This window comes from Gorilla gorilla, chromosome 9 (genome assembly GCF_029281585.2).
Source record: "Gorilla gorilla gorilla isolate KB3781 chromosome 9, NHGRI_mGorGor1-v2.1_pri, whole genome shotgun sequence".
NCBI classification, from domain to species: Eukaryota; Metazoa; Chordata; class Mammalia; order Primates; family Hominidae; genus Gorilla; species Gorilla gorilla.
In genome coordinates, this window is record NC_073233.2 from 87,848,974 (window position 1) to 87,871,130 (window position 22,157).

Here is a 22,157-nt window from a genome sequence, read left to right on the forward strand (position 1 = left end):
CAGAATTTTCTTCCTTTTTAAGGCTGAAAAGCAGCCTATTGCATGTAAGTACTGTGTTTTGCTTATCCATTCATCCATGGATAGACAGTAGGGTTAATTCTACCCTTTGGTTATTTTGAATACCACTGCTATGAACATGGGTGTATGGAATGATTTAACTTTCACACATAAATGAGATTTAGGATTATTTTTCTCATAACTCTCAGAAGCTCATATCAGCTACCTTTTAAGACCAGAGGTGTAGCTCAGAAAACCTACCTTCCAGGGATACTGGGAAGATTAAGGGAAGTAGCTGAGGGAGCGTACCACACACATAGTAGGTGCTCCATATACTTGCCATCCCCTTTCCTTCCCTTCTCTTCCCTTATAACTTGCCCCATTCTAGGTGCAGATTGCTGGGGAGTACGCAAGTCTCATGGTTGCCTACAGTGCATCAAGTATTCTGAAAATGATTAGACTGCACATTCTGCCTCCTGTATAGTCAAAACATTTAAAATACCATTAAACCTCTGCTTTCCCAGCTCTGTGGGTTTCTGCAACCTACAGCTCACAAAATTTCTGTGTCTGCAGGGGTTCATAATAGACTCCAGGCTTGATGCAGTGTTGCACATGTTTCCCCGATGTGATTATGGGGAAGAATGCGGTGCAGCTCGCCTTTTATTTTGAGATGGAAATTTTGCATGACATTTATCTCTCCCCTTGATTATGTATTTTAGTTCCCTGTGATCATTTTTCATGGGGATGAAAGGGTCTGCAAGAGTTCTGTCATCTATTTTATTTAGATTTTTGATTTTTAGATTTTCTTCCCACTGTCATCCAGTATATCAGGAAAATATAAGTTCCCTTGTTGCAAGTGGCAAAGAGAAGAGAAGGGAAAAAAGGGGACATTTATTAGCAGACACCATTTGTGGAGCCTCCACCATGTCCTGAGAATCGGCTGGGAGCTTTACGTCCATGATCTCTAACCTGCCAATGCTGCTTGAGAATTAGAGGTCAAATGACCTGATTAGTGATAAGTGGTGCTTAGGAAGTATTACAGTCAAGATTTGAAACCAGGCCTGACTAGATCCTAGGTCTGTGCTTACGTCACTGCACAGTAATTATGCAGCTATTGAAAGCCAAGTGTTACCTACATCCAGGAAATGTAGAGATGGTGACCCTGGTATGTGGAGTTTGCATTCCAGGCAAGACTATCCTCTTCTATTACACATGAGTACATCTTCAGGCAGAAGTGACTTCCATAGGGTAAAGTGTTCTGAGAGTGTAAAGAAGGGGACAATCACATCCTTTACTCTTTTTAGAAAACTTTTTATATGGACCTGATGAATATGCAGGAAGAAGGGAATTCTTGTCGTAGGTAGGGGAGTGTGATCAAAAACACAGAAGTGAGAACATTTCAAGTGGGATAGTTGAGACTGAAGACACAAATTTTGTGCTTGTAAGCACTAGGGCAAGGACTCAACTTAGCTTTTGTACTCTTCCCCTGTGCTTTGTTGTATCTAAAACATGTAATGGTTTGGGCTTCTGGATTTAATGAAGATGCTGCAGCCACCAGGGATGAAGTTAGGCATTTTGCCCTGGCTGGCTGCTCTCCAAGATAGGTACCACGTGACTGGCAGGGAGCAGCAATTCAGGATAAAAGAAAAATGAAATAGGGAAGAGGAATGCCTGTTTCCAGTAGGTCCTTTCAAAGAAATCCTCAGTAGCACTTCAGACACCTGATCATGCCTAGAATCTGATGGCCTCCTTTGTGTATGGGGTTGAGTTCAACCTGCCTTTACAACTACTTTCTCCAGGCTCATTTCCTGCCTCCATACAAGGTGGAGGAAGGCTCCAGATGGATGACCCCATCCTCTCTCCAACCTTTGTATCTGGCTGCAACACCTTTCTTCCATGTGCATCCATTCTCTCTCTCCTTCTGCATGGGAACATCTCTAATTCATTTTTTATGACCAACTGGAAAATTTTTTCCTCAGTAATACATTCCTCCACTTTGCCAGGGATAACTGCTCCCTCCAAGTGCTCCCATATCCTGTTATCTTTGTGAAAATTCTTAGAATGTGATATCATAATTATCTGTGTCCAAGTTTGCCTGCTCCACTGGTGCTGTGTACCTCCAGGGCGTAGGAAGACTTGATGGAACAAATGAATGAATGGGTAAGGGAGCAATAGAATGGATGGCTGATTTCTCCATCACCATAGACTGCTGCAAGATCTGCACTAGTGGACAAATTAGCAGGAGAGGGAGTGAGGGTGGGAGCCAAGAAATGATTAAGAGCATTTCCAGTGGTCTGGGCAATGGTCTCCTGACCAATACCCTGTGAACACAGGCAAAAATGGAAGAAACAGATATAGATAGGGCACCTTCCTGAGGCAGGTGCTGTGGAATCCAGGGGGTGACAGGTGGAACACAGGCAGCTTCTCTAGGGGAAATTCAATTGGCCTAAAAAGAAACCACCTAAAAGAGGATTAAACTGTTAAAAGATTAAACTGTACACTTCTGTTGCTGAGGTTTTTAGTAGCTACCTGGTAGAAATCTCTGGAATATATATTATTTCCCATTTTCAATTTCATGGAGTACATCGTTTTCCAAAGCAGTGTCCACTGTCTAGCAATAGCTAGTCTTCCAGCCACATCCCTCCCCTGAGCTGCACAGATAAATCACATCTCTGCACATTGCAGTAAAGGCAGCCTACTGGGGTAGGAAAAGGACTCTGTGGGTTTTGCAGAGATCTGAGAGCAAATCCAAATTGGGCCATTTACTAGTTAGGGAATCTTGGACAATTTCTTTTAAAGTCGCTTTTTCTATGCACAGCTCATCATCTGTAAAGTAGGGAGAAGAACACCCCCAGCCATCTCTGTGGTGAGGACTGAAGGGCTTAGTAGGCAATCCCTAGTTGTCAGTCTCCTGCTAGCCCCCTGCTCTCCTTCCTTGAGAGACAGCTGAGTGAGGTGGAGCCAGCAGGGAAGGCAGACTGGGGGAGCAGGACTTGAACTGCAGTTTTATAATTTCGGAAAGCTCTCATAACTTTTAAAAAGGGGTTTCGTATTTCTCATTTGTTCTTTCAAATAGACTTGTGATGCAGGCCTCTGGGGTGGGATATTAAAGCATGAGCACCAACAATCTCAGGCTTGGAACCTCCAAGCTGTGAATTCCTTAGACATCCTGCATGGCCTTGTCTTCCTCTTTCATTTGCTTCCTTGAATTTCATTCATTTATTCATCTATTCTTTCATTCCTCTACTCATTAGTTAATGAATGTCACTCAGTTGTTTATTTTTTCCTTTATTAAACATATAATGAATACCTCTTTTGAGGTAGGCATTGTGATAATCCATGGGATACAGATATAATCCCAATTTTCAAGGGGCTCACTTTCCACCAGATGTGCATTGATAAACTAATGCACATACACACACACACACACACACACAGTGATAAAGTGTCGAGTGCTACAACAGAAGTATGAACAGGGAATTGTGGTAGCATAGAGCGGTATGTGATTAAACCATCTCTGATTAAACACTGCACGGGTCAAGGAGGAGGTACAATTTCATTTTCAGTAACCAGTATTAGCTGGTCCCTTAGAAGAGCTCTTGGCTGGTGGCATCACTTACTTATGCAATCATAAGGCTGGCAGCTCTTCAGGTCTCAGGAACTCTGACTTAGTGTCACGTTTATGTAATCCAGATGAGCATCTACATGTGGCAAATGAAAGCTATAACCTTGGAGCAAATATAGGAGGCCCCCACAGTATTAGCAGGGAATCCAGCAAATTATAACAGTAGGGGTCTAACCAGGCAAACAGAAACCACTTCCAGTCTTTGTGACAGAGAGAATTTAATGTGGAGGATTTGTTATGCAGATGGGGGTATAGCTAAAGAGTCAGGCAGAGGATTGCAGGATGATCCAGAGATCAGAAATAGCAGGGAAAATTATGAAGAAAATAAGTGTTGTCTGATCCAGGAGCCTGAGGCAGAGAGGAAGGGAGAGAAACAGCCTGACTGTTCCTTTCACTTTCTTCTAATCTCCTCCCAGTGCCTTCCATTGGCTGAAGCCAGTTAGAAGCCAGATGACAGAGACACCCGGGAATTCCTTAGTCCCCTAGTCAGCCCTTCCACCTTGAAATTCAGAGGAGGGGAAATGGTAACAATGTGATGGGGGGCGAAGAAGCCCAAGATGGGTTCGCAAGGACATTCATCTCCATGGCACTGGGCAATCTCAGGCTGTGCAAAACCAGTCTTCAGTGGTGACACAGTTTGGCTGCCAGAAGCCATGGCAGGTGAGTTCTTTCTTTTTTTACCCCAGAGATGGGGTCTTGTTCCATTGCCCAGGCTGGAATGTAGCGGCACTGCAGCCTCAAACTCCTGTGCATAAATGAACCTTCCACTTCAGCCTTCTGAACAGATTGAACTACAGGTGGGTGCCACCATGTCCAGCTAATTTTATTTTATTTTATTTTTTAAGAATTGGGGTCTTGCTATGTTTCCCAGACTGGTCTCAAACTCCTGGGCTCTAGCGATTTTCCCACCTTGGCCTCCTAAAATGCTGGGATTTATAGGCATGAGCCACTGTGACCAGCCTGGTTATCTTTCTTGATTTTTTTTTTTTTTTTTGAGACGGAGTCTCACTCTTGTTGCCCAGGCTGGAGTGCAATGGTGCAATCGCAGCTCACTGCAACCTCTGCCTCCTGGGTTCAAGCAATCCTCCTGCCTCAGCCTCCCGAGTAGCTGGGATTACAGGTGCCCACCACCAGGCCCAGCTAATTTCTGTATTTTTAGTAGGGATGGGGTTTCACCATGTTGGCCAGGCTGGTCTCAAAATCCTGACCTCAGGTGATCTGCTTGCCTTGGCTTCCCAAAGTGCTGGGATTACAGGCATGAGCCACCACGCCTGGCCCTTTCTTGATTTTTATACACTCCAAAGTTCTTGAACAATTCATAGCAGAGACATGGAATACAAGAATAGTACTTAAGAGATGATATCAGACTTCCTGTCAAGAAGGCATATATGTGATTGTTCAATTAACTGACAAAGTAAACTGGATTTAAATATAATGGAAACCCAAGTTGGGAATGAGATCATGTAACTTACATGATAATATAGTAATAATTATACATACTAAGATTGAGCTCTTTCTATGCACCAAACACTGTATTAAATACCTTATATAAATTAGGTAACTTAATACTCATTACAGTCCTGTGAGAGTATATATTATTAACTCATTGTACATAAAAAGTAACTGAAGTTTAGTGACTTGTGGAAGGTCATCTAATTAATAAATAGCAAAGATAGAGTTCTATCTCAAATCCCTTAGAATCCAAAATATATATTCTTAATCACTATGGTATATGTCTGCAAAGGAACAAAAGTATCCTTCACATCACAGTCAGAATGTTGCTCTCTGGTTCCACCTTAAGGAACAATGAACATCCCGTGCCACGCGGTGGAGAAAAGGCTGCATATTACTAATGCAACGTGACATCCCAGAAATCAGTATTAGGACCCTGATCAAAATATATTTGCATCATGTATGGCAGCAATAGTCTTAGCTTCTGTAATTAGATAATCTGGCATTAGTCTTGCTCTCCCCACTGTTGGAGACAGAAGTTTGGTCCCAGGGAATGTGGCAGGGGCAAATGGGCTGAAACCAAGCAGAAGAGAGTTTCAGCTGATTATCTTACAAAATATGTCCAAGCTCTGAGCTATTATAGGATGAGAGTACCCCTCGGGATTGTGCAGAAAAGAAGCCCCATTGCCTTCAGCTCCTCTGAGTAAGTGCTGTGTAAACACAAAGTATCCAGATGATGGCTATGACAGTGTCCCATCAGCTAAAGATTAGTGAGGGCTCCCATGAACTGGGGACCCAGGACCACTGCAGACACAGATGGAGATGGGTCAAGGTAACAACAACTTCCAATGCAACACCACATACATTATCTCCTTTGAGTTTCAAATGCTTCCACAAAAGAGGCGGAACAGGTATTATTATCTTTGTTTTCTAAGTGAGGAAACTAAGGCTCAGAAAACAGGGGCGATTCACTGAAAATTATACATGCTATCAGTAGAAGAGCTGGAATTAGGACCTTAGTCTTGAGCTACAGGTTCAGAACCTTATTGCATTGCGCTATATTGAGGAGATATAGTTATGCTTTAATGTTCCTTTTATGCCTATCTGGGTTTTGGTCTGTTAAAATGACAAATCTTTAAACAATTCCTCTAACACAAATATTCTAAACACAAATCAAGGCTTCTGTAGCATCAGTGTCTGACTTAACTTCAAATAATGAGATTATCCCAGAGAAGAGCCACTCATCCGTAAGGCAGATCCATGTAACATCAGGCAGAGTGGTGTGGAATGCAGCAAAGGAGCTTGCGCCTCACTCACCATGAGCCATTCATAGGATCCAGGCCATGCATAAATTCCCAGCCTCTAAAGGACATTTGCAATATAAGTGTGGATTCTTGGGAAACTACAGCCACCTTTGTATCTCCCGTAAACATCATTGGACCACTTTATGGTGTTGAGTCCTTTGAAAAGATCTTTAATAGGAGGCTCTGTGCTCCTGAATAGGGGCTTGCCACTCTGGAACAGTCAGAAAAGATTTCATGCAGGAGAAGCTGCTGCTTCAAATGAGGTGTGAATGTGTAGGGGTTCCTCGGGAATACTGGGGATGGCTTAGTCCAACATTGGCATTTTTCAGATACAATTCACTTCAACTCAACAAACATTTATCACATGTGTGTTTGTCAATGTTCTCAGGAAATTCTGACCTAGAGAAGTCAACATATTTTTACAATCACCCAATATGCTCACAGCAGAGCCGGGTTTGTAAGACATGTCTCCTGACCCCCAGGGGGCACACACTTCCTGGTATATCCCCCCGGGGCCACCTCACTTCCTTGGAGCAAAACAGCACTGAAGGACCTTAATCACTGTATTTTCCTTGGTGTTAATGCTAGTTGTGAAAATGCCTGACACTGAGATCTGTCATATTTCATGTGCAGGTGGAGTAGTGATTAATGATCTACATTATCATCATTGAGACTTTGTCCAAAAATTAGCTGATTGAATTTGTTAGATCTGACTATCGTTTTGTGGGCCACAGTGAAATCACAATTTTATTTGACATGAATGAATACTGAAATAGCTATTTAACCTCAGGCAAGGCTAGTCTATCTAATTTTGATGGGGCAGTAGGCTGGTTCCTTCAACCAAGAACCCAGCAGGAGGGTTGCCCAGTCGTCAGTAGTACTTCCAAATTTGAGCACCTGTTTGTTGCATGTCTCTTTATATATGTCACCACGTATAGTGCTCACAACAAAATAGAACTGTTATGTTTATTTTACAAAGGAGAAAGCTGGAGCATAGAAATGTTTTTAAGTAAATTGTTAAAGGTTGCATAGCTAGTTAAGTACAGGAGGTGCAATTCATACCAGGCTTGTCCAATTCCAAACCTCCTGTTGTTTGGCCAGAGAAAGAAAGTTTTGAAAGAGAAGAAATTTTGAAAAGAAGAATTTCAGATTTGGAAGGAACTTTATGTTGTAGCTATACTGGCGGCAGTTATGGGGCCTTGTGGGCTTTAAATCATAGAGGGTGTCAGAGAAACAAGAGAAGCTGGAGTTGAGATGGAGGATGATTGGGAACAGGAAATCAAGCAGGCTCTAGCGTCTTGCTGTTAAGGGTCGGGACCAAGGGCAGTTTATGTGATCGCTGTCATCAACGTCACAGTGAGGTATGACTTTATACCCATCTCATTGTAAAACTTAAGAAGCCTTTCAATATTATGGTCAGTTATGGAGAATTGTGGATCAATAGGATCTTGTATACTTTGCTGGTGAGAATGTAAGTTGGTATAACCACTTTGGAAAATAATTTGGCATTACTTCACAACATTTGATATTCATGATCTCACCCCCAGATATACCGAAGGAAAAACATTTTTATATGTGTAAGAGAAGACATGTTCAAGAATGTTCATAGTGGTACTGTCTATAGTAGCAAAAAAATTGTTTATGACCCAAATACCATCCCCAGGTCATAGGATAAATAAAATATGGTATATTAATTCAGTGGAATATTATACAACAGTCAAGTGGAGAACTTATGATTATGTACAATATAGTAAGAGCTATTAGCGTGAGGGAGGACCGCACGTGTAGATACAGGATTTCCATTATGTAGGTTGCTGTAGTAATGGCTTTAAGGTGTCCATGCCTCTGTGTATCCACACCTTTGATATTCTTCTCCCACACTGGCTATGGGCCTGGAAAACGACTTGCTTTGACCAAGGGGTAAGAGCAAACATGATAGACACTGACTTGGAATGTGCTTGCACATTGAGCTAGCTCTCTCTTGCTATTCCTAGAAACACTACAGTCATTGTCATGTGAACACACTTGAGCTAGCCTGGTAGAAAAACCTGGACCCACCACCTCTGGAACCCCAGCTGACTATTAACCAATGGTCCACAACAACTTGCAGACAACTGTGAATGAGGCTATCTCAGACTATCCAGCCAAACCTGCCCAGACCAGAGGAATGACCCAGGTGAGCCCAGGTGAACTGCCAGCCCACAAAATCATGAACCAGTAAATCATTGTTGTTTGAAGCCACTGATTTTTGAATGATTTATTATGTGGCAAAACCCAACCAATTTCATTTTTATTTAGGGCAGCAATTTATTTTATAATAAAAAAGCAAGTAAGAAACTTGTATAAACCAATGATCAACACATATTTTGAAACAAGGAATACAATTAATCCAATTATATGCACCGGAGGCTCATTTAAAGATAAGTAATAATGACAAAAGCAGAAACTCATCTTTTAGCTTGATGATTACATCAAGCTGCAAAACAATCTCCCCTATTTAGAGTTTTTTTTGCTCCTTGTGGCAGATTGCTGATTGTCAACCCTTCCTCCAACCCTCAGTTAATTCTATAACTCAGTAATAAGACATAAGAGGAAGTGATGTGTACAGGGTCCAAGTCATTTCAACAAAAGAATCTTGTCCTGGACTCTTTTCTCCCTTTTCCTTCCCATTTTCTGGAAATGGCAAGAACCGGAAAATCTTGAACACCAGTTTTGGGGAAAGGACACCTGCCCTGTCAACTTGGGTCCCTGGTGGATTTGTGGACACAGAGCTGGATGTTACTTGAGTTGTTACACAAGAGGGAAATCAATGTATCTGTCAGAAACACTGTAATTTGTGTATCTTTGTTACAGTGCCTTCAATTTTTGTTCCAACTAACAAACTCTTCCATATCAATCCCTACAATATGCTACAGTGATGTTTCTGATATAAAATTCTTTTTCAAAATGGGTATGCCTATATTGCTTTTGCTCATTGTAAAAACTTCAAACCAAACAGAAACATATGAAAAGGATATAATTTCTGAGGATGTCGAATGATTTGAATGTTATCATTCCATATTTTTAATGCATCTAAAATTACATGTGGTTAGACTGCTAAAATTGTACTCTTCATATTTTTCTGTAATCTGCTTTCTCTATTTAACGACATATTACAGATATCTTTCCATGTCATCACAAGATCTATATAATAGTCCATCCAATGGATATAGCATACTGTATTTTAAAGCCCTCCTATGCAATTGTTTTCAACTTCTCACATTTTTGTAAGAAAAAAAATCAGAAACATTCTTATATCAAATTTCTTGTGCACTTATTCAAGCTATTTCCTTCAGATAAGTTTTAGAAGAAAACTTTCTGGAGGAACGGGAATTTAATACATACAATATACATCTTATCTGGTGAAATGTTTTAAGGATTTCCCACTCTCTGAAAATAAAGTCTGGACCCAACGGCCTGGCATATTCCAGCAGGGCTGTTCTTCACTAAGCTGTCACTGACCTTTCTAACCTTACCTTCCACCCCCTAGAGCACTCTGTATTTGAGCCATGTTGATCATAGATTTCTATTGAAGGTATCCAATTATTTCACAAGTTTGTTCATCTCATGTTACTCCTTCTGTATTTAGTTATTTTACATTTGTCTGTTCCATATGAGAAATGCACACATGCAGACACTCACACACACCTACTTTATATGGTGATCTACCTTCTTTCTGTTATTAAAAACATAGCCCAATATTACCTATTCTAGGCAGCCTTTCATTATGGTTGTTGTCAGCCTATCACATCCCCCTCCTCTTTGCTTCTATAGTAATTTTACCTACTTTTATCATAGCATTTATCACATACTTACCACATCCTGCTTTGCTATTTATTGTGCTTACTTATTTATTTTCCTGTCTAGACAATGTCATCCTGAGAGAAGAATGTTCTTGTCTTTGAATTCTCCTTCTTGGAATGGTAGCTGGCACCTAGTGGGCATTCATGGGAATGCACATACACCTCGCTTTTCCCCAGGCATTCTGGGTCATGTTGTCATCAAGATCTATTCTAGGTTTCTCTAAATAATATTTCATATTTTGGAGTCTCACTGATTCTCTTCCTATCACCCTAAGCTACTTTCTTGGGGTAGACAGACTGAGGTGGTCCCATGCTCCCTTCTTCTAGATATTCAGGTCTTTGTGTGATCCTCTCCCCTTGAGTGAACAGAACCTGTGAATTGCTCCTAACCAATAGAACATAAAAATATTATGAAATATTGCTCCCTTGACTAAGTTATATCATATAAAACTCTCTCATGACAGACTCACTTGCAATTCTGCCAACAACCTGAGTAGGCTTGAAGCAGATTCTTCCCTATTCAAGTCTGTGAATAACAATGAAGCCTGGCTAATAGCTTGATTGTAGTCTTGTAGGTCCCTGAGCAGAGGTCACAGTTAAGCTGTTCCTGTAGTCCTCCTGATCCATAACTATGAGATAGTAAATGTATAACGTTTTAAGCAGCTAATTTTGTAGTAAATTGTTGCATGGTGTAGAAAACACTGGGCCTCCAATAGAAATTTCTGAGATTTCAATAAACCCAGACATCAAAACTGTAATCCTTCCCAGTAAGTGACATGATTGGAGTCATATATTAAAAGCAGAAAATATAAAATTAGTTGGCACTGATATACTGAGAGCCTCAAGGAAAGGTAAAAAAGTGTCAACACACAACAGTCTAGAATGTGTGTGCTTTCCGAGGTCTTTCTACTGGTCTATAATCCTAATGATAATGGGCACTTTCTCCTACATGCATTGGTAACTGAAGCTCGACTCTTCCTTGCATATGTGGGAAGCATTCTTACGTAAAGGGAAAAGGCCCAATATTAGAACATTCTGCCTGTAGCTAGGCATAGTCATGAAGATAGGAGTGAAGGCTAGTAAGAACTGAATTTCAATAATTTAACAGAATTAAGGCATTATTACTAATGTACCATAAAGTTATTAAAAGGACCATACGGGTATATAGCTTCTTCCTGAATTAGGCCATTATATTAATAATAAAATCCATACTTCATTGGTGTCAGCCGAAATGTTGTCAAAGATTGAATGCTTATGCTCTAAGGAGATATGTGACACTCTTTCATGGCCAGGTCAAGGATGCCAGTTAGGTTTCATCATGTATGCCAATGATAATTGATTAATATTGACAGCTTGTATTGAATTAGGCTTCACAAGCAAATATGTTGTAGCTAACCAGCAATGTCTACCATTAGCAAGGGAGAGTGGCAGGGAGGTAATAATCTGCTCCCCTAGGCAGCTGATGAAATTGTGGACTCCATGTTAAAACACATGGAGTTTGAGTCCTGACAATTATATTCACCAACTTGGAGATTTGGGTCATGTCACTTAACTTCTCCGAGCCTTAGCTTCTCCAAATAGTTAACCATCTTGAGGAGCCTGAGAATCATTAAGAGAGTCTATGTAACAGTACCTAGCAGAGTGTCAGGCCCCTATCTGATGTTTTTTTTTTAAAAAAAATTTTACTCATAACTGCCAAACTTGGAAACAACCAAGATGTCCTTCAGTAGATGAATGGATACATAGACTGTGGTAGATCCAGACAATGGAATTCATTCAAAATTCACTAATAAAAATCAGCTATTGAGTCATGAAAAGACAGAGAGAACCTTAAATGCCTGTTATTAAGTGAAAGGAGCAAATCTGAAAAGGCTACATACTGTTTATTTCACCCGTAGGACACTCGGGAAGAGGCGAATCTCTGGAGACAGTAAAAAGATCAGTGGCTGGCAGGGATTAAGAAGGAGGGAGGGATGAATAGGCAGAGAACAGAGGATTTTTAGGGCAATGAAACTATTCTATACAATATTACCATGGCACATACATGTCATCATATATTTGTCAAAACCCATAGAATGTACAAGACCAGGAGTGAACCCTAATGTAAACTATGGACCTCAGGTTGTAACGATGTGTCAATGTAGCTTCATTGAGTGTAACAAACATATTCCTGTGGTGCAGGGCATCCATAGAGGAAGAGGCCATGTACAATGGGGGTTAGGTGATATACGGGAAATCACTGTACCTTCTGCTCAGTTTTGCTGTGAACCTAAAAATTCTCTAAAAATAAAGTTTACTAATTTTTAAAAAGTCAAATCATTTTGAACCTTTGAATATTTGCTAAGCAAGTGGATGAAGAAATCAGCAGAGTTAAGGGATGAAAAGTGACTGTAATTTGCATTAGAGATAAGTTATAGATATCAGCGGACTGTGAGAAAGTAAATTTCATGACTAGATAGAGATATTAGATCAGGAGAAAAAGGGAATGAAATGAAAAACACGGAGATGAATGTATCAGGAAGAGACAGCCCAAGTGCCCAATGTCAGGAATGGGCTGCAGTTTGAATGATTAAAGCACACAGTGGAAGTTGGCACCTCCGTTTACCTATTTGTGTAACAGCCATGAGATTCACATTACCTAGAACACTACCTAGTGTGAAAAGGTGCCTGTTATCAGAACACTTCCACCACAGTGCCACCAGCAAGATAACCAACTTGTATAATTCCAAAGGCAACATGAATAATGGTAAGATGTTCATTCTTGAAGTGATTAACAGGTGCAGATTGCTATGGAGAAGAGTCAATAAGGAGGCAGAGAGAAGTTACCTTGTGATATAGTTTGGCTGGGTGCCCACTCAAATCTCACCTTGAATTGTAATAATCTTCATGTGTCAAAGATTGGGCCAGGTGGAGATGACTGAACCACTGAAGCGTTTCCCCCCAGACTGTTCTTGTGGTAGTGAATAAATCTCACGAGATCTGATGATTTTATAAATGGGAGTTCCCCTGCACAAGCTCTCTTGCCTGCCACCATGTAAGATGTGACTTTGCTCCTCATTTGCCTTCCGCCTGATTGTGAGGCCTCCCCAGCCATGGGGAACTGTGAATCCATTAAACCTCTTTCCCTTATAAATTATCCAGTGTCAGGTATGTGTTTATTAGCAACGTGAGAACAGACTAATACACCTTGCTCCTGCTGAAAGGTAGGAAAACTCAGGAAGAGGTGTCCTCAGCTTTAAAAATAGGCATCCAACTCAGAATTCTGAGTGTGAGCTGTTGCTCAAGTCAGAGCAAGGACTAATGCCTGGAGGGGTTCAGGTTGTAAACTGTCTACTGAAGGTAGAGGAACACTCTGCTTCTGGCTGGATGCCATCTTAAGGCTGGAAAGAGAATCAGAAATTACTATTTAAAATCTTGTAATGGGAACACATGATAAACTGTTGGGCCCTTGCCCTGAATTGTGTGTGTAACTCAAGTTTCAAGAGAGAGATGGATAGTTAACTAAGTGTACTGTATGCTATTCTATACTGGGTGCTGTGTGGTAAAGAAAATAACAATAAGAAATGGTAACACAGAAAAGCATTTAATTTGAAAAGTGTCAAAATCTGGCTATGCCATTTTGACTTACAAGAGAAATGACTTTTGCTGACTTCTAGGCTTTCCCTGCCAATGAGCGCAGTGGGATTCAACAATCTCACTGTCAAATGAAGTCAATACCATGCTCTGATTCAAGTTGAATGGATTCACGTTTAAGCTGGACCACTTATTAGCATAACTTTGGGCACATCATTTGACCTCTCAGAAACTCATTTTAAAAAATGTTCTGTAAAATGTATCTGTAAAATGGAACTAATAGTAGTATCTACTTCATTAGTCATATCTTAGAAGAGTAGTGTTGATTTAAATCCTGCTTAACAGTGTTGGTGAGAGGACCACTTGAAACAGTGGATATAAATACTCTTTGAAAAAGGTAAAGCATGATACAGATATAAATCATTGATGCTATTGTTTCTTATTTATTATTTAATTTTCAATGCAACTGATTAGAATTTCTGATCTTTAAAAGAAGAGCAGAGTTTTATTTTTGCCATTTCTCTCTTTTTTAAAAACAAAATTATGATATATAGTACCATGCCCTGGATATGGAGCCTTTTTAGTAAAAGTCTTAGAATGAGGGATGACTTCTCTTTTCTCCATCACCTCTCTGAGATCAATAGGGCTTAACAGATTGAGGACGGTTTACAGACAGGAGCTACTTCCATGTCATGTTTTAATATACAGATGCAACCTAATGTTCCTGGTCAAGAGGGTAAACATTGTTGCAATACATATATTTGAAATATATTTGAAAATTGCTTCTCTTCAAATATATATGTATATATATCTGTATATACACAATGTGTGTGTGTGTATAAAATCCTGATGTCTTCTCTACAGTGCTTTCTAGTTGCTAAAATTGATCCAAGTTACATTAAACTAGATGTAGTCTCAAACAGAGCCAAGTTGTATAGCTCTGCAACTAGATCTAGCTATATGCTTTTGGTATAAACCTCTTTTTATAATATTTATTTTTGCGAACATATTTCTTCATATTATATGCAAGGAAGGTATTTCTTAATTTCCCAGTCAATTAAAATGTGCTTTGATAAAGAGTAAAAAAGACTCAGCATTATCTCTGAGGACAAATGTGCATTACTTAATGTAACAGTATATTTAAAATGTGGTTTGATTAATGCCAAATCCTTGGAAGGTACATTTAAGGGAAAAACAGCCAGGGTTATCAAACTAGGAATTCTTGTCAAAAAAGATCAGTTCCCATTTCATTTCAACCATTTACCTTTGTAGTTGGTAATGTTTTCATACCTTTACAAGATTTTATAAATGAAGTTCTTTTGATATCCTTTCAAAAGATGCTTAATAAAGTAATGGAACCAATATATTTTTTTTTCACTGACTGTTCATGGTAACTGGGAATGGTTTGCAGAGAACAGGAAAATTGCTTTTCTTCAGACGTGCTCAGTAGGGATGAATGGCTAAATTCACTTTTTTTTCATACCCGCATTTCATTTAAACACAAATCCCTCTTTTCCCTCACACTTGCCTTTCACAAATTTAAGCCAAGTCTACAAAGAGCAGTAAACCAAAGAAAGAACAATGAGACAGTATTTTAGGTTGTAGGGAATCTATTACAGTGGAAAAATGCTGAATTCTGAATCTGAAAACCTGGGATAGAATTTCTACCTTTATGTTGTAATTGGGTCCTTGGGAAAGTTACTTACGCACTAGAAGTTTAATGATAACAGTCTCAATTTTTCTACCTACTAAGTGGAGGACAATAAAATCTCTTCTTGTTTCACAGACTTGTATGTAAAATTCAAAAAAGATCACTATCCACATTATTGTTAACATTTTTCAGTGCTTCCCGTGAATCAAAAATAAATGCAACATATGTAGTGTGTATTAGAGATCCACTCATAAACACAGCAGCCCTATAAGAAATGTTCTATTTGCATTTTGTGATCAAGGAAACAGAGTTTCAGGGAAGTTAATAGACTTGCCCAAGGTTATAAGTCAATACATGATACAGCCAGGATTAGAATTCAAGCAAATATTGAAGTCTGTGCAGTTAACATTATATAAACTTCCATGATCATAGATATACATGCACTTAGGAAATCATAAAACACCAGGCAAATGCATATGAATTACCATTTACAATTTAAGTAGGGGCTTAGAATGAGATAAACTAACTGGCCATGTGACTGCTATTTCATAAGAGGTTGATAGAAGATATTTAGTACAAGGTCAGTGTTCATCTTGATTTTTATTATATGTTAAAACTTCAGGGCCAGGCGTGGTGGCTCACACCTGTAATCCCAGCACTTTGGGAGGCCAAAGCCATCGGATCACCTTAGGTCAGGAGTTCAAGACCAGCCTAACCAATGTGGTGAAACCCTGTCTCTACCAAAAATACAAAAATTAGCCAGGCATGGTTGTGGGCACCTATAATCCCAGATACTCGGGAAGCTGAGGCAGAATTGCTTGAACCCAGGAGGCAGAGGCTGCAGTGAGCTGAGATTGCACCACTGACTCAAACCTGGGCAACAGAGCGAGACTCCGTCTCAAAAAAACTTCAAAGAAGAAAGTCTCCACCCCATGAAGTTAGAGAGAGGTATGTAGTCAATCTTCTTACCTTAGCTGTATCTTTACTATCCTTTCCCCCTCCTAGCACCCACAAATTATGCTAATTTACGCCCCGGATTGGTACTTAATTAAAAAAAAAAACCTAATGTATTTCACAAATATTTGTTGAATATCTATTATGATTCATTTCTTTATCCATTGTGTACATTCAGCCATGTAAAAATTCTACATAGGAAGACAGAACAAGCTAAATCTATTATAAAGCTATAAGCTGAGTGTCTTATGGGAGGTCAGAGGAAGAGCCAAGAGTCTCAAAGGAAGTGAGAGATATCCCCAGGAAAAAAAGATGGTGAGAATATTCTGAATTATAAACTAGTACATGCAAAGGTAGGAATACAAAGAAAAAGGGTGTATATGAGCTGAGAGTATATGTATTAGATGGACTTGGTTTCTAAGCCATCAGGTGTGCACTGGTGTAACTGGGAAGTGGGCTATATGGAAGGATGTGATGGAAGAGGCAAGTATCTTTACTAAAGATACTGGGCTAAAAGAGGTCAGTAAGACCAGGCCATGCAGCTCAAAATGCTAGTGCCCTCATATATGTACTTAAAGTGTCCTATCAGGTACCATCAGGAAAATACCTGTTATGACCCTGAAATAAGTCTAATCGCAAAAGGACAATAGAATCCACTAGTGTTCTGAAATTGCAGTACTCTCTTCAACCTGTACTCTTCCACTCTCCCCTCAGGATCACAGTCAAAAGGTATTCCCGGTTCATCTGGTATCCACAGAGCCAGTAAGACCATGGCCACCTCCTCAGTGTCTAAGGGCTGCTTTGTTTTTAAGCCAAACTCCAAAAAGAGAAAGATCTCTGTGCCAATGGAGGACTATTTTAACAAAGGGAAAAATGAGCCTAAGGACAGTAAGCTTCAATTTGGAACTTAGTTGATATGGCAGCAAATGAAATCTGAAAATGAGCCACTACAAGAGGAATTAAATAAAAACTTGTTTGACAATCTAACTGAATTTCTGCAAAAATCTCATTCTGGATTCCAGAAGAATTCAAGAGACTTGGGCTGTCAAATAAAACTCAGAGAAATTCCAACTGCTGCTCTTGTTCTTGGTGTGAAAGTCACAGATCATGATTTAACATTCAGAAGTCTAACAGAGGCCCTTCAGAATAAAGTCACACCATATGTAGTCTCATCGCAAACTAAAGACTGTCCAGATATGAAACATTTTTTGCAAAAGTTGGTCTCATAATTAATGAACTGCTGTGTACATCTAAAATCCGAAGAGGGGGAAAGCGTTCAGGTCACCCAGAGAAATACACATTATTTAATGGATTCACTTTCCAGCTGGTACATGACTGTCACACAGAAGACAGACCCAAAAATGCCAAGCAAAAAGAGGACTACTTCTAGCCAATGGCAGTCTCCTCCTGTTTTGGCTACCTTAAAGGATATGGAAAGCTTTGCCACAAAAGTACTGCAAGATTTCGTAATTATCAGCAGTCAACATCTGCATGAATTTGCACTAATACTCATTGTGGGAATCGCCACATCTATTATCAACCACCGATTGTTTCCTCATGCAGTATCATCTCTGTTGTGCATAGTACTGTTTCAATTTTTGTCTTGCAAGGAGCATCTGACTATGGTACTCAATAAGCTACTTCTTACAACTCAGCTTCCCTTTAAAATAAATGAAAAAGTATTGCAGGTTCTGACCAACATCTTTTTGTAACATGATTTCTCGATTCAAAGCTTTATAAAAGGCTTCAACTGTCTTTATTAGAGCATTTCTGTTCCCAGCCCTTAAGTGTCCTGTGCTGTAATCTTCCATAAGTCAAAAGAAGAATAAATTTTTTATCAAATAATCAATGTGAAAACATCTGACGTCTTCCATCTTTTAGGAGATATGTGGAAAAGCAAGCTTCAGAAAAGCAAGTTGCACTCTTGACCAGTGAGAGATGTTTGAAGGAGGAAAGGCAATTATTACTAGAAAACCTGCATGTTTATCATATGAATTACTTTCTGGTTTTGACATGTGTTCATAAGTTCACCTCTTCTCTTCCCAAGTATCCACTAGGTCGGCAGATCAGAGAGTTGTACCGCACATGTTTAGAAAAGAACATCCGGAAATCAGAGGAGTATGCATCAGTCCTGCAGCTGCTGAAGATGTTGGCAAAGGATGAACTGATGACCATACTTGAGAAATGTTTCGAGGTTTTTAAATCTTCTTGTGAAAAGCACCTTGGCAGCACAGCTAAGAGAATACAGGAGTTCCTGGCCCAGTTTCAGAGCTTCGATGAAACCAAAGAGGTAGAAGATGCTTCTGGTTCATAGCCAAAGGGGCTTCAGAAGGCAGACCTCTATCATCTTCAGAAGTCTTTACTGGAAATGAAGGAGTTAAGCAGAAGTAAAAAGCAAACCAAATTTGAAGTACTCAGAGAAAACGTTGTGAACTTCATGACTGTCTTGTGAGAGAATACCTTCTGCCTCCTGAGACACAGCCTCTATGAGGTGGTGTGCTTCAGCGCCGCCCATGCCCTTCGTAGGCATTTAATGCTGCTCCGTGAATTGCCCTCCATACTGCACTCAACAATCCTTACTATTATCTAAAGAATGAAGCACTGAAAAGGGAAGAAGGGTGCATTCCAAATATCACCCCAGACATCGGCATAGCATACAAATTGTACCTAGAGTGTCGCAGGCTAATCAACCTTGTGGACTATTCACAGGCTTTTGCAACAATTTTGACAGCTGCTGAAAAAATGGATGCAAATTCTACATCCTCAGAAGAAATGAATGAAATTATCTATGCTTGGTTTATTAGAACTGTTTTTGAACTAGAACTTTTAGGATTTATAAAACCTACCAAACAGAAGACTGACCATGTGGCAAGGCTAACATGGGGAGGCTGCTAGAAAGCAAATGATCAAAGCCAGAACTATCAGATTTAGCTTAAGAGAAAAAGGTGACCAGTCATATTTACATACGCTAGAGGAGTAGAGGAGGCTGTTTTGGTGAGAAGATAAATGTGTAATCCTTATGTGATGTTTATCCAGAAAAGTACATTGCTAACTCCAAACAGGCATATATCAAAACAACTGTGGAATACTTTAGAGTCCAACAAATAGTATATATAACTAAAACTGCTCACACATTTTACTGTACTTTCCACAAAGTCATTACTAAATTGTGAGTAAATCATTCTTGAACTTATAGTATACAAATGTAATGAATTCCTTTATCCAGGAGTATAAATTTTTTAAAAAAGTATTCCCTTTGACTTATCAGTACCTGAAGAATATTTTCAGAATGAACATGGTTAAGGTCCCTTTGCTGATTATAAAATAGCCAGTTCTTTATCAGAGATGGATTCTTCTTTTAGTCAGTGGCTTAGGTTGGATTACTGCATATTATTTCAACTTAATCTTTTATTTCAGTGATGGTCCTGCCAAATCTCTTATTGGCATGACCAAAACTTCAGGCTAGGGCTTGAGATTAATACTGTGCTTGTGAGATCCCATAGTCAGAAACTCTATGGTTTGTGAAGGAAACCCAGGATGCACTCAGCTGGCAGAGCTTTTAACAACACATTCAGAGTGAGTCCAGTCTGCTCTAGCATGGTGGCAACAGCTCAGCAGTGCTAATAGCAGTGCTAATAACTCACATTTGTCTGTAAGAAAATAGAACTAGAAGTCACAGACAGAAAATCAATCAAGGTGGAAGGCGCTAAGTTCAGCCTCACTCTTTTTTTCATAATCTCACGAGTATTCCACATTTTAAGGAAAGCTACTCCTTCAGATGAAGGGAAGAAGAGAGTGTCCCAACCACTTTGTGCCAAGCATTGTGCAGAAACCTTCCCATGAAAGTTCCCAGTTAATCTTCATATCTCAGTGAGTTATTTTAATCCCATTTCACAGACTTACATTATATGAGTCTCCAAAGGCTAAAACACTTGCCCCTGTCACATGGTTAATAGGTGACAGAGTAAGCTTCCAAATCCAACATATGTCATAGTACATACTGACTGTTCACTGACCTGCAAAGTACTAAGTCACTGCCTTGAACAAAATGATTTTAAAACATCTTTCTTTCTGAGATGTGGCTTCAGATACATTTACCATGCCTTCTCAGTCCCTTACCATTTAAGTGTGGCTAATTCTATTCAATAAGATATTGAGTAGCTTTCATGTGGCAGGTATGCTAGATAACAGAGGTATAATGTTGCATGATGCTATGGACTGATGTTATATGCCCCCAAAATTTACATGTTAAAATCCTAACCTCCAATGTGACAGTATAGGAAGCTGAGACCTTTGGGTGGTGTTTAGGTCATGAGAGTGGAGACCACATAAATGGGATTGGTGCCCTTACAAAAGAGACCCCAGAGAGTTTCCTCATTTCTTCTGCTGCATGAAGACACAGAGAGAAGATTGCCATCAATGAACCAGGAAGTTGGCTCTCACCAGAAGCTGAATCTGTAGTGCCTTGATTTTAGACCTCTCAGCCTCTAGAACTGTGATAAATAAATGTTTGCTACATGCTTGTTGTTTAAGCTACCCAGTCTATGGTATTTTTGTTATAGCAACTTGAATGGACTAAGGACAGATGAGGACCAGTTTTTGTCCACACTTATTTTGTTATTTCTTCAACATATGTTGAGCGCTTGTATGTGCCAAGCACTGAACTAGATTCTCAGAGCACAACAGTGAGTGAAACAGCTATAATTGCTGGAATGGCTTATAGTTCAATGAGGCTCATTGTCTTTGGAAGTGGTGATGATAGCCTCTGGCTGGTGATACATACTCTTCACTTCTGGCTGAGGTGATGAATTTTTACTTACTGACATACTTTTTCATATTTTAATCACACATTTATAAGACATCTGTAATGCAATTAAAGGTAAAGAAAGACAATGAAATTGAATATTTCAGAATTTAGTTGATCCTCTGATCAAATATCTTTCAAAATCTATGCTTTCATTTGAACTAATGCTCAAGAGTCATGCTTAAGAAACAATTTAACAATTTTCAGTAAGAATGCATTCACTGATTCTATTTCTTAACGAGTTTTTTCCTATGAAGAAAATCTATCTCAAAGTGGTAGTCATTTATTGACCAAAGAATACATTTATCCACCTTTTCTGCTAGACGTTTTCTAAAAACACCACTGAGAAAGTAGGATCTGAGCAATAAAGAGTTAACCCCAAATCAAATTAATAATAATTTTTAAAAATTTAACAAAGCCATCAGTGGCATAGAAATACAACATATAATGCATTATATATTTACAAAGTAAGAGTCAATGTTAAGGGTGGATGAGATAGTTAAATAGCATGTTTATTTAATAAGCATGTACAATGAGTGTCTCTCGTATGAAACCATACTACGTATTTTCAATTAAGGCATTATACTTAGCAGACTAGAAAAATGATTATGGGAAAGAGTTTAATATCTTTAAAATAAATAGGTTCGGGTAACTTACCTAAGAGAAAAATATTTGGATGTGGTTTACAGATTACTTTTAGAAACTGATGATGAATTTCCCAGAGTTGTTTACCTGCTATGAACAATAATAAAAAATGTTATCTTGGCTGTTTAGAAGTACCCAGTCATTAAAAGGAAAGCCAGTGGAGGTGGGAGTATTGACTGGGAAGGGCCACAAGGAGACTTTCTGGCTTGATAGAAATGTCATGTGTCTTGATAGGGCTCTGGGTTATGCGTATAAATTAATTTGTCAAAAATCATGGGACTATGTTTTTAAGTTCTGTGCCTTTCACTCT

The 22,157-nt window shown here is 39.3% G+C and overlaps 1 long non-coding RNA gene and 1 pseudogene across 1 annotated transcript in view; both read left to right on the forward strand.

Annotated features, from left to right (window-relative positions):
* Positions 1 to 2,083: 2,083 nt before the first annotated feature.
* LOC129525457 (uncharacterized) overlaps positions 2,084 to 22,157 on the forward strand; it is a 37,383-nt gene continuing 17,309 nt past the window's right edge. The window contains exons 1-2 of the long non-coding RNA XR_008669768.2: positions 2,084 to 2,157; positions 8,373 to 8,554. This is a non-coding gene — a long non-coding RNA (uncharacterized lncRNA). The remainder of the gene's footprint in view (positions 2,158 to 8,372; positions 8,555 to 22,157) is intronic.
* LOC109025357 (origin recognition complex subunit 3-like) lies at positions 17,169 to 19,401 on the forward strand (annotated as a pseudogene).